This window comes from Phodopus roborovskii, unplaced genomic scaffold, assembly GCF_943737965.1.
Source record: "Phodopus roborovskii unplaced genomic scaffold, PHOROB, whole genome shotgun sequence".
Lineage (NCBI taxonomy): Eukaryota > Metazoa > Chordata > Mammalia > Rodentia > Cricetidae > Phodopus > Phodopus roborovskii.
Window position 1 is genome coordinate 68,572,836 of NW_026126418.1, and position 13,526 is coordinate 68,586,361.

At 48.6% G+C, this 13,526-nt stretch overlaps 1 protein-coding gene across 5 annotated transcripts in view; it reads right to left on the reverse strand.

Moving 5' to 3' along the window:
• The window catches only part of Brd3 (bromodomain containing 3), a 51,670-nt gene that overhangs the window by 28,433 nt on the left and 9,711 nt on the right, over window positions 1-13,526 (reverse strand). For 2 of the 5 annotated variants that reach the window (XM_051184942.1, XM_051184934.1), the window contains exon 1: window positions 1,826-1,948. The exons of 1 other annotated variant lie outside the window; for it this stretch is intronic. The gene's annotated coding sequence lies outside the window, so the exon portion shown is untranslated. Of the gene's footprint in view, window positions 1-1,392; window positions 1,516-1,825; window positions 1,949-2,803; window positions 2,906-13,526 lie in introns of those variants that run through there. 2 more of the 5 variants (XM_051184936.1, XM_051184938.1) reach the window with 2 other exon arrangements.

The following is a 13,526-nucleotide window of genomic DNA, read 5'->3' on the forward strand; positions in this document are numbered from 1 at the left end:
CTTCTGAGGCAGGATACTGCACTGTTGAAAGAAAGCAGTTACTCTACTTTGTAAAAATAAATGTGGCACCTTCTTAAAAAAACAAACAAAACAAACCTGGCACACCCCCTGGTCATCGACCCTGCAACAGCTCTTCAATGCCTGTCTCCTAGGACTGGATCCACAGATTCCTAGATCCTAGGTGTTTGCTCAAGCACTGGGCCCAGAGCTTACCAGCAGGGTCAGAAAGAACTCACCCCTGCCTCCAGAGCTGTCAAGCCCGTACCTCCCCTCTCCTCATCTACAGCCAACAGCACACATCAAGGCCTCAGACTGAACAAAAAGCAAACAGGCCTTTATTTGCGAAATGAGAGGCCATGGGGCCATCAAAAAGGGTCACTGTGGCCCGGGGCTGGCCCTTGCAGTGGTCCTTTCCTGGATCCTGGAAAGCTGCTGAGAAACTCAAGGAGTACGGCAGAGCTTGCAGCTCTCTTCACGGACATCCCCATGGACCCACAATGAACGCCACTCTAATGACTAAGAAAGTGCAAAACCATACGGGGGGTGGGGGCAACCAGCTTGTCCTCACTGGGGGCAAAGGAAGGGGCAGGAGCTTAGCTCTATCAATTCCTTCACTTAACTTTCTTCTTGCTCCCAGCCCCAAGTTAGCCACTTAACACACGAATGAACGAACACACACAGGCACAAATGTCTACTACAGTTATGAAGTTTAAGGTACAGAGAAAAACAACAGCTGTGCACTTATTTCAGGCAGCGAGATCTCGATCAAAATTGCAAAGGGCAGAACTTTAGGACTGAGCCCTAAAGCGGGAACTCATAAAAGGGTATGCCCTTCACCTGACTCCCAGTGAGTCCCCTCCGTGCCCCTTATCCCAAGGGCAAAGACGCCTGCCTGTTCAAGGCTTCCACGTCAGCCCTGTCTAGGCTCAGCAACTAACTGGTGGAGAGAACTTACCCAGGCCGCCAGGTTTCCTTCCCCGGGAACCCTCAAGAACCTCATTCCAGAGGCTTTGGGGGTGCTCCTTCCTCTCAAAACTGGCTTGCGTGTTATACACGAAGTGGAAAAAAGACGTGCACCCCACCCCTCCCACCTCAATTCAACTCGACCTCGCCCGGATTAAGTACTCTTTCGGGCTGATTTCAAAATGCGAACTGGGTTTCCTCCTGGCCTGGCTACACTAATCAGTAACTCGCTAGAGTGCAAAGTCGTTCCCGGGCCATAACTCTGCAAAGGCGGCCGCCGCCCCCCAAGCCACGCCGCCGCTGCCCCCCTGGCGAGGCTCACGCAGAGCCCAGGCCCAGCCTGGCCTGCCCCGAGACGATCTGCCCAGGCCGGCGCCAGCAAAGTGGCGCCAGAGCGCACAGTCGCGACCCTGGGCACACAGCGCGCACCTTCCCGCGCCGCGTTCTCCAGGCAGGCAGTCCCCTTCGGAAGATGGCGGGCAGAGGAAAAGGGGAAAGCAAAAAAAAAAAAAAAAAAAAATCCCTTCCGTGAGGGAGGGCTGGCGCGGAGCGCGCGGGCCGTGCCAAGTCCAGGCTGGGCGCCCCGACCAAGGCGACGCCTCCCAAGCCAGCCCGAGGCGGCCAGCAAGACGCGGGCGCAGAGCGGAGGGGACCGGAGCCCGCGCAGCCGCCGCGACCTCGGGCGGGCGGCCGCCGTGCTTTGTTGCATCGCGGCCGCGCACAAAGGCGGCGGAGGCGGCGGCCCGGGGCTCGGGGTTTCGGGACGCGCGGGAGGCCTGCGCCATGCGCTCAGGGCCGCGCTCTCTCAGCCAGTCCTGCCGCCGCCGCCCCGCGCCCACAAGGAAGCAAGAGAAAGGCGTACTTGGCCTAGGCGGCTCCAGCGCCGTCGCCTCCCGGCCCGCGCGGCCGGCTCCTCTTTGGCTCGCCGGCCCCGGCAGCATAATAGACGCGCCGGAGCTGTACAGGGCTCATGCGCTGCGCCGCGGCGCCTGGCGGGAGTCGTAGTCCGCGCCCGGGCTCGCGCCAGGGCCGCCCAGGGGAGGCCAAGGCGCACGGACTACATGTCCCGGCCCCGCCGGCGCCGCGCCGTGCCCCGCCCCGCGCGCCCCCGGCTGCCTGCCCAGCCGACCTGGCCGCAATCGGGCCCGGCCCGGGGGGTGCATGGGGGCGGGGCTGGAAGGCTGCCCACCAGGACCACGGGCGACGCCGGAACACGGGGCTGCTCGCGCGCTCTCTTTTCTACGTTCCCTGATACACGCTGGGACAAGAGCCGGTGGGCGGATTTCCAGAAGCCCAGGAAAGCGTGGGCAAGGCGGGAAAACAGTTAGCACCCTGGAGTCACTACCTGGACACCCCGAGACCTCCCTCAAATCCCGGACGCGCACACGCGGGTTGGCACGCACCTCCTCCGAGCCCGTGTTTGTAAACAAACCGCGTGCCTAATTAGCCTGGCGGGGGCGCGCGCAGGGCAGGCCCTGCTGGGGAGGAGCCATGATCAATCCCGCCTTGATGCCCTGGGGCGGGATGAAGATCTAGGGACCCAGGAGAGACCTGGCTGCTAGGGCTGGGAGAGCGCCAGTTCTTCAAAGCTAAAGACCAGTAAGGGATGCCCCAGGCTGTGCCGGCAGTCTTCCCTCCCTTGAGCCTCAGTGTGTCCCCATCTGCACGTGGAAAAACACGAACGAGATAAGTCTCTGTTCCTTTTTCTGCGTTTTAAGAGAGTTCGCAGTCACAGTTCAGATCTTGTTTTCAGTGAAGATTATGCACCTGTAACTTAAGGTGAGTGAATGTTAGATCCCAACAAAAGCGTCACAAACAAAATTAAGTTTTTCATCAGTGCCTGCTGAACCTGCCAATGCAGGGTTCCAGTTCCTGTTGTGGGCTGGACCCATTCCAGGCTCCTTGTGTCACTGGGTTTATTTCTGGTTGAGCAGGCACTTTGCTGCGTGCAGGAAATGTGCAGGTGGTTATGGTATTAAATGCCAAAGCGTCCCCCACCCCGCCCCCCAATACACACACACACACACACACACACACACACACACACAAAGTAGATGTTCTGTCTTGGAGAGGAAACTGAGACTCAAGAAGGCAAAGTAACTTACTCTAGGTCTCAGAGCTAATAGGTTCCAACCCCAAAGTACAAGATCCTTGGAAAGAAATGTGAGGACAAGCCAGAATCTCTAGGCATCCTGTTGTCTCTTCAGCCTACAGCATGGGTGTCGCGCACACACAGGGTTAAGGTGGCCACTGCAAGCAAGTTCTGTTAATTAGAATGCAGACTGGACACAGGGCAGGACTGTTGACCCCTGGCCAGGCTCCCCAGACCAAAGCAATGACTGGGACCCTGCAGAACTGTAGCCACCTTAGAGGCTCTATTCCCATCCCTGCCATCTCACCCTTCTGGACGAATTGAGCACTCTTGATACCAGAATAGGTGACTTGCCACTTTTTTTTTTTTTTAACATTTAGTGTGTACGCATACAAGCATGCATGTGTTACAGAGTACTTGTGAAACCCATGTGAGTCCTGGAGATTGAACTGGGATCATCATGCTTGGAGGCCAGTGCCTTGGCTTGTTGAACCACCCCTCACCCCAGCCTAGTGACTCACTACTTAAAAAGAGCCCTTGGGGCTAGAGAGGTGGCTTGGTAGTAAAGAGAACCTATTGCTCTTGCAGAGGACCTGAGGTCAGTTCCCAGCACCTACATGTTAGTTCCCAGCTCCATTGTATCTAAGACCATCTTCTGACCTCCATAGGTACCAGTTATGCATGTGGCATTCCTACATAAACACAGATAAAACACTCACATAAAATGTGAATAAATCTTTTTTTCTTTTTTGAGACGGGGTTCCTCTGTATTGTTTTGGAGCCTGTCCTGGAACTCACTGTGTAGACCAGGCTGGCCTCGAACTCACAGAGATCCGATTGCCTCTGCCTCCCCAGTGCTGGGATTAAAGGTATGCACCACCAACACCTGGCTCTGAAATAAATCTTTTAAAGACTCCGCCACCACCAAAATCTGCCACCAGGCTTGACCTTGTAGGAGCCAGGTTGTGTGAAGCTTCCTGTCATGTCCATGTTGTCCTCTGACATGGACCTGTCCAGAGCCTAGTCTCTCCTCTCACAGTACTATACTCCTGTACCAGTGTCCCACAGAGCTTAATGGAGTACCCTCTCCTGGACCTGGCTGGATCTGTAAGAGATTAATCTGTGTGAAGATAGAACGGGAGCCCACTTTAGTGTCACAGCCCTGGGCTGGCCATTCCCAAGGCAGTGCTGGTACTGCTTCCTGGAGCCCCATGAGCTTGGGGAGGGATTCTGAATTCCCTGGCTGTCCCCACCCCTAGCATCCCACCACCGACAAAGTTGAGTCTTAAGTGAAACCTTTTAATCTCACTGGCATGCTTCCTCCTCTGTCAAAGAAACAAAAATAGGCCTGATTTCCAGCTTCTACAGGGTTGGGGTGGGGCAAGGCAGGCCGGAATCGTACATTGGGCCTTTGCCTCCCTTTACTTTGCTGTTACATCTCTACCCCCTTGTGTCCTTTGTGTACATCCTTTTTTTTTTTTTTTTTTTTTTTTTTTACCTTGACAGCCCATAACACCTATTGGGTAGTCTGAATTGCTAACATTTTTGTACTCCAGCACCCACCTACACCTCCATCTTAGCCACCCCTGCTCATTCCACAATCCTTAGGTCCCACAGGGCTTCAGAGCCAGGCTCTAGCTGTTGCCCCCTACTTCACTCAGCTTGCCCCTTACATTACAGCATCTGGAGAGGAACAGAGAGCTCCTAAAAACCTGGTCATTTCTGGGCGGCTGCAGATAGGCCAGGCGCTATGTGAATCTTGGAGCAGTTTGGGTTTTGTTTTTTATCTTTAAGACTGACTTTCTGTCTCTGAGTGTTTGGCCTGCATGTGGGTATGCACACCATGTGCGTGTCTGGTGCCCAGGGACATCACAAGAGAGCACCTGATGCCCTGGAACTGAGGTTACATGTGGTTGTGAACCACCATGTAGACCTTCAAAAGCAACAGGCATTCTGAATTGCTAAGCCTTCTCTCCAGGCCCCGAGGAGCAGTTTTCTGAGGTGTGGTCACTGAGCCCATGTGACAGTGGAAGCAAGTGGATAGTGAGGCCATAGTGCCCTCCTCAGCCATGGTGTGAGTGCCCCTTTCATCTGCAAAATACACTTGCAGCCTGACCTTGAGGAGATAAACTCACCAGGAGGAAACAAATGGTTCTTTCACAAAAGGGAGCCCAGAGAGAATGGGGCTGGGAACAGAGCTGTATCACTTTCCCCTTTCCCTGTCCCCAGAATAGAAAACCATTTAAGCCGTTTGCACAAACCAAATAGTATAAGGTCTTTTAAAAACACAGAATCAATCAAGGCCAGCCTGGTCTACAGAATGAGTTCCAGGACAGCCAGAGCTACACAGAGAAGCCCTGTCTTGAGAAAGGAGTCAAATAAAGAAATTAATAAAATTAAAGAGGGAAAAAGAGGGTTGGCAATGGGACAGCTCTGGTGGAACACTTGCCTAGGTGTAGGGTCAACCCCAGCACACCACACTTGTTGACAAACAGTAGGCAGATATCTAGAACCACCTGCAGGCTCCAGTGAACAGAGACAATGAGCAACATAGAAGCTTCATAGTGTGGCTGCAAAATAGTGAGGAGGATGTGGGGCAGTAGACTGGTGTGTCTCCACCTCAGCCTCAGATTTCACCCCTGTATGTAACACCTACTTCATAGGACATCTGTGAGAATAAATGAGGCTGTAATCATTCATTGCAGAGGCCTTGACAAAGTGCATGGGGCCACCTAGTACTGTAGCTGCCATTGAATCGGCATGCCCAGGGACAGTCATAAGTAACCAAGACTTCAGGGTACTCAGTGCAAGGGAGAAAAATCAGAAGGGCTTCAAGAGCCCAGACTGCTTTGTTCAAGACCACAAAATATGGGCCCAAACACTGTATAATTTCAATTAACTTTCCTTCTTTACTATTGGTATTTTCCTGTCTCACCCCACCTCCCTGTGGTAAAAAGGGTATTTGTGTAGTTTTGATTTGACTAAGTTTTGTTTAAGACATAATCACCATGAGGAGCTTTAGAGATAATGGCTCAGCTGTGTGAGCCATTTGCAAGTGTGAAGACTTGGATTCGGATGCCTAAAACCCACATAAAGTGGGCACTGAGGGTCACACATCAGTACTTCCAGAGGTCCTATGGTGAGATGGATGGCCGAGACAGGTTTCCTTGGAATCCAGAAGTTCACATCTGCAAATGAATACACACACACACACACACACACACACACACACACACACACACACACGAGATTAAACAATCAGGAGCTGGAGAGATGGCTCAGCATTTAAGAGCATACACTTAGTGGTGCACTAATCCCAGTACTCCAAAGGCAGAGGCAGGCTGATCTCTCTGAGTTCAAGACCAGCCTAGTCTACAAAGTGAGTTCCAGGACAGCCAGGGCTGTTAACACAGAGAAACCCTGTCTCAGGAAAGAAAAAAAAAAAAAGAAAAAAAAGGAAAGAAAAGAAGAAAAAGGACCAGAGTTCAGTTCCTACCACTTATGATCAGCAGCAGTTCCAGGGGATTCAGCACTCTCTTCTAGCATCTGTAGGCACTACACTCTTGTGCAAATACTCACACACATATGCATATTTGTATACATAATTAAAAATAAAATAAAAGGAGCTGGAGAAGTGGCTCAGCAGCTAAGAGCATTGGCTGCTCTACCAGAGGTCCTGAGTTCAATTCCCAGCAACCACATGGTGGCTCACAACCATATATAGTGAGATCTGGTGCCCTCTTCTGACCTGTAGGCAGACATGCAGACAGAATACTGTATATATAATATATAAAAATAATCATCATCCTAAGACAACAGAGGCAGTCAGTGCTGGCCTGGGCAGTGTCCCAGATCCCAAGTCTCCTAGACTCTTGCTCCAATTCAAGGTGCTTTATGCCATTCCTGGTGCTCTGTGCTTTTACAAGATTGTGACACTAGCCTATCTTGACTCTGGCATTCACAGGAAAGCTTTCTGCATGGAACCCCGGGATACTACCATCAGCCCTGGCTCTGATCCTGCCTCATATCCCCTGCCACAGAGCAAGAGGCTCAATGCCATAAAGTAGGTGTGTTCAAAACGATTAGTGGACCAAGTGTAGTGGCATATACCTTTGTTTGTTTTTTTAAGTTTTATTTGTTTCTTTTGTACTTTTTTTTTTTCCTGTAGCTATGTCTGGGTACCATGTGTATACGTTGCCTAAGGAGTCCAGAAGAGGGTACTGAACTCCAGGAACTAAAGTTACAAGCAATTGTGAGCCACCATGTGGGTGCTGGGAACTGAAACCATGTCTTCTGCAAAAACCACCAGTGCTCTTAACCACTGAGCCATCTCATCAGTCCCAAACCTTTATATCTAGCACTCAGAAGGCAGAGGCAGGGTGGGTCTCTATGAGTATAAGGACAGCTTTGTCTATCTGATGAGTTTCCAACCAGCCAGAGCTACATTGTGAGAGAGAGAAGGAGGGAGAGAGAGAGAAAGAAGAAAAATCAGGAAAGGGTCAAATGATAGACAAAACTGAAGAGAGAATTAATTACCTGAAAGATAGGTCTGAGAAAATCAGCCAGAATGAAACTCAGAAAGACAGATAGAAAATATAAAAGCTGAGGCCTGGAGTGGTGGTTAATGCCAGTAAATCCAACTCTGTGGAGGCCAAGGGCAGAGGATTACCATAAATTTGAGGATAATTAGGGTTACATAGGAAGACCTTGTCTCAAAAATCCAAAAGATTAAAAAGTAAATAAACAATAAGAACAAGAGAGAGTGGACATAAAAGCTGGACAATTCTACGGACAGTAGTGACACATGCCTTTAATCCCAGCTCTGGGGATGCAGAGGTGGGTGGCCACTGTTAGTTTGAGGCCAGCCTTGTCTACAGAGCTAGTTCCAGTAGCTAGTAGCCAAGATTACACTGAGAAACCTGTCTTGGGTAAAAACAAAACAAACAAACAAAAAACTGGACAATTCAGCTCAGAAACAGGGAAAAGTTTTGCATTTCTCTTTGATAGGAACTCTGGGGTCTGTATAAAAGCCTTGCCTGAAGACCCAAGATCAATCCCCAAAACCCACAAAGGAGAGAAGTGACTTCCACTGGTTGTCTTCTGACCTCCAATGTGCTGAAGTGGTTCGAATAAGAATGTCCCCTGCCTGCTGGTGATGGTGCTTGGATTGGTTAAGAAGGTGTGGCCTTGCTTGGGGAAATATGTCATTCAGGGTCTGCTTTAAGGTTTCAGAGTTAGGTGCCATTCCCAGTTTGTTCTCTCTGTTTCCTACTTGAGATCTAAAATATGAGGTCTCAGTGTCCTGCCCATGAGGTCTGTGTCTTGTCCCAGATGTTGTGCCTACAACTTGCCTCCAGGCTTCCTGCTACAGTGCGTATACACACACACACACACACACACACACACACACACACACACACACACACACACACACACACACGAAATCTCACTAGAGGAACCCCCGTTGCACAAATCCCACTTCTCGGTTACCATTTAATCATAAATGTATTGGCATGGTCTTCTATCCTCTACATTCTCCCAGGATTCCTTGGATCTCAGGCTCTTCTCTTTTTCTGTTCCTCAGACACATAATAAGTGGATTTATCTCTAAAATCACTGACTCTTTCTGCTACCTGTAAACTGACACCACACAGCAGCTTATCTAACGGGTACCTGCAGAAGATGACACCATCAATTCTCCCAATTTGTTTTTTTTTTTTTTCAATCTCCAGTTTGTATGTATCATTTCAACAGCTGTTTACAATTCTTTTCAAGTGAGAGTTGAATATACCCAGAAAGAATCTGTTTTAGACCCAAAGCAAGTCGCAGTGATATTAAGATATTAACATCAGACACACTATACCTTCTAACTAGAATGGAATGAAACTAAAAACCAACTGCAGAAAGGAAATTGGAAAATTGGCAAATATTTGGAAATTTGATAGCACACTCTTAAACAACTTAGGTATCACAAGAATGTTTTTAAAAGAAACCCACCACCTGAGGTAAGCAAAATGGGGCTGGGAGCTAACTCAGCAGTTATGAGCACTGGCTGTTCTTCTAGAGGACTGGGATTTAATTCCCAGCACCCATATGGCAGCTCCCAATTGTCTGTAACTCCAGTTCCAGGGGACCTGGCACCCTCACACAGACATACCGTAGGCAAAACACCAATACACATTAAAAAAAAAATAAAGAAATAGGAAAAAAGGAAACTATCAAGACACACCTGCTTTAAACAGAAGATTTGCAAATCATGCATTTGCTAAAATTATAGTGTCCAGCCCAGAGATCACAGCATCTGAAGTCTTACATGTAGGCCCCCAAGAAGAACTTGGAGCTTGCTCCCCACCCCCCATGACATTTGGTAAGGACGTGGTCTATGAGAAAGCCATCTCCAGGGCACCTCTCTGCAAGGACATCTACTGTGTCACATGTATTCAAGAGTATGGGGGTGTTAAATGATTTGAGAGCAGGCTCATAAAGCCCTACTTGGGGATGCCAGATCACACATCTGACTTTTCCCAAGTGAGTACTTGGTGGAGAAGGAAGAAAAGCAGAAAATAACAACGAGGATGCAGGAGCTGCCCCTCCAGAGGAAACTGCTTTTACAACTTGCTTATAGGACTGTGGTAGTGAGGAGCCACAGGAACAGAAAAGGGGGAAGGAAGGAAGGAGTATCAAGCAGACATTGCCCACCCCACCCCATCTGGGCTGCAGGTAGGGGCTGTCAGAGTCCTTCTGAGGACCAGTGGGACTTGCTTCAGGAGAAGCAGAAAATTTTATGACTGGGACTCATAACAGCTGTTTGTGGCTGTGTGAACTGAGTTAGGAGCTGGGCCCTTTGCAGAGTGGCCCGTGCCTAGGCAGTCTGTGTGGTAGGTCTCTCGACTCGATGTCTAGCTTGTTGCATCATCTATTTTCAGTCAGGTTGTGTGCATGGACTTTGGACATTCATTTTGAGGACCCCAGGTTCAAAGGTGAAAACACTGGATGTGTTTTGGAATCAAGTATAGGCTTGATGGGGAAAAGGGATGCCTTCTATTGGACACAGATGGTGGCTCCTCTGGGTTTCTCATGAGAGCTATACCTCTGTGGGGGGTGGGTACTTTTTATTACTTTATTGTTTTATGTTTATTAAATTTTGGGAACTTTTTGTTTTTTTCAAGACAGGATGTTCCTGGCTGTCCTGGAACTCTGTAGACCAGGCTGGCCTCAAACTCAGAAATGGGACTCCCTCTGCCTCCCCAGTGCTAAGGTTAAAGGTATATGCCACCATGCCTAGCTATGTATGATCATTTTGCTTGTATGTGTGTGTCTGTGTACCACATGTGTGGTGTCCATGAAGCCAGAAGAGGGCATTAGATCCCCTGTTAGCCACTATGTAGGTGCTGGGAATTAAACCCAAGTCCTTTGAAAAAACAGCCAGTGCTCTTAACTACTGAGCCATCTTTACAACCCTGTGGGTTTTGTTTTGGAGGGTGTATGTATGTGTGGGTTTTTTTTTTTGCTAATTTTTGAGACAATATCTCAGGCCTGCAGTGGTGACTTACACTTTTAATCCCAGCACTTTGGAGGCAGAGGCAGGCAGATCTTCTAAATCAGCCTGGCCTACTGAGTGAGTTCCAGGACATCCAGGGACACACAGAGAAACTGTCTCAAAAAAAAAAAAAAAAAATTAAGGATAGGGACAGAGATCTTATTGTGTATCTTATGCTGGCCTTGAACTCACAGAGATCTACCTGCTGAGGTTAAAGGTGTATGCCTCCATAACCTGTACTTCTGTGGTTTTATGTCTGTCCCCTGGCCTGTAATTCTCCCATGTGCTTGTCTCATGACGTGGGGAATCTCATTTAATTACTTGAAAGGAATACTACTAGGTAGCCAGAACCAGGTGTAAATGTGTTGAGAGTAACATAAACCCCCCCCCCCACCTTTGGGTCTGAGGAGCCCAGGGCCTTGAGCTTGCTAGGCAAGCATTCCCCAACCCTGACAACAGAAAATCTTAAAGCAGCTAGAGGATGCAGTTCCATTAATGACAGATAACTAACTCCCTAGGACTGGCGGATTCAATGAGCCAGTGATGAACATGGGAGTTGCTTCCCATCTGTGCATACAGGTGCAGTATTCTTAGCCTTAGTGGATACACCTGGGTTGGGTTTCAGTTCCACTGGCAGTAGATCTTAAAGATCCAAGTGTGTGGGTAGGTGTTAACTCAGCAACACCATTAGCTCTGCCTGTCTGTATACTAGAGAAATGGCATCAGCCACAGGGGTTAAGTGACCTGCTTATCAAAATAACCAACACAAGCTGGGGCTTGGACTTAATGTGGTAGGCTTCGGCCTTTTCATCAGGAACTTTTGGGGGATCCTTGTCCTCATTTTAGGGGTTCTGTTGTCTTTCTTTTATTTTTGTGGGCCTCATTCTGTTCCTGAGCTTTGTAGCTAGACAAATGGATTCAAAACTGTCCTGAAGCCAGGCAGTGGTGACACAAGCCTTTGATCCCAGCACTCAGGAGGCAGAGGCAGGCCTGGTCTACAAGAGCTAGTTCCAGGACAGCCTCTAAAAACCACAGAGAAACCCTGTCCAGGAAAAAAAAAAAAAAAAACAAAAAAAACTGCCCTGAGGTCTTCCCTGGGGGAGAAGAATTGCCCTGCAGTAATAAACTTCCTCCTCACAAAAGGAGGCCGTGCCAACCCACAAGACAAGGAAAAGCTAAACTGTTATAATTCCTTGATGCAGAATCTTCTGTTTTCATTTTGCCGCTGTTTCCAAAAAAAAAAAAAAAAAAATCAGGATTTTTCCCTCTGCCTCAGACACATTCATTCTTTCACTTAAGATGAAATAACTGAGCCAGGCAGTGGTGGCGCAGGCCTTTAATCCCAGCACTCAGGAGGAGGCAGGAGGCAGGCAGATCTCAGTGAGTTAGAGGCCAGCCTCATCTACAAAGTGAGTTCCAGGTCAGCCAGGGCTGTTACGCAGAGAAACCCTGTCTCAAAAACAAAAAAACAAACAAAACCTTAAAAAAAGAAAGGAAAGGAAAGGAAAGGAAAGGAAAATCGATGGGCTGTTCCCCCAGGCGCCTTCCTGCCTCTGTGCTTCCTGCCCACTATGAAGGGCACAGCTCTGCCCTGCCCACTCTCCCACCGTGTTGTTTAGTTGTTTTTTTTTTTTTTTCAGAGTACAATGATATTTTTATTTGCTAACAAAGCCCAATTTTAGTTCTTTAAGCATACAAAGGCCAACTAGTCCTCAGACTCTGGCCCGTCTTCATCTTGACTAATCTGGAAGTAATGAAGTTTCTAAGTCTCCTTATCAAATGCAACCGCATGAAGCCAATCACGGAGATTATCCTTCTTAAGGTATTTCTTGGTAAGATATTTCAAATGCCTTTTAGAAAACTGTTTCTCAGAAACAACTATGATTTTATTCTTCAAGCAGCATTTTTCCATTTTTTCTAGTTTTTCCATTGACTTTAACATTCTCCAATAGAAACTGTTCAAAATTTCCGGAATCAAAAATTCCATCTTCTACTGGATAAGTAAGGTCCAAATGAAATCTCCAAGTTGACTTTTTAGGCTTCTTGTCTTTCTGTGGCGCCATATTGCCCTGTGGCCTCGGGAGGAGCCCACCATGTTGTTTTAATCTCATCTCAGGCTCAATGTGACAGGATAACTCACCACAGTTGAAACCATAAGCCAAGCAAACCCCTCCTTCCAGATGTTTCTTGGGTATATTGTCATTGATGAAAGCTTGACCGGCACAGCAGCGTGCAGTCTTCACGCACACTTGTGCACCCTGCCTTCCCAAGGCTCACCCCCTGCGTATACCTGTATCCACAGGTGTGGGTTTGTGACATGTGTCTCCTGCTGGGTTCAGCCCAAGGGCTGCTGCAGGCTCTGTGGCCCTATGTTTGCCTGTCATATGTCTCAAGTCTTGGGCACAGGTGTGACTAGTGGAGTGTGGCTGTCAGCCCATGGGTGTGAGCTAGAGGAGAAAACATCAGAAGCAGCTGAAGTCAGCCTTGGGCTAGGGCACGAGGGTGTGGCTTTTGCATGGTGATCCCTGACAGTTCTGTTGATCTGTGCAGTCCAGCCCTGCTGTTTAGCAACACCTTTGCTTGTGTGGAAATAGCCATCATTGCTCAAGCCCCTTAAAACCCAATCAGAGTAGCCTACTTTTTCAGAGATGGGGAAATGATGTCAAAATGAAGAAGATTCTCTGAGGTGTGTGGGTAAGAGAGATAGACAAGACAGAGAGGCATTTGAGATGGATAGACCAGAATGCAGGGTACAAGGAGCCTGCCATCACAGGTGGCTCTTCTTCCTGGACCTTCATTCTCTCATCCCACCTATTCTCTGCTTCAGTTCTCATTTTATCTCAATGGCATGAATAATTTTATGTCTTCCTTCCATGTCTTTTTCTTTTCTGACAGGCTCTCAGACTTGTAGCCTTGTCCTGAAACTCAATT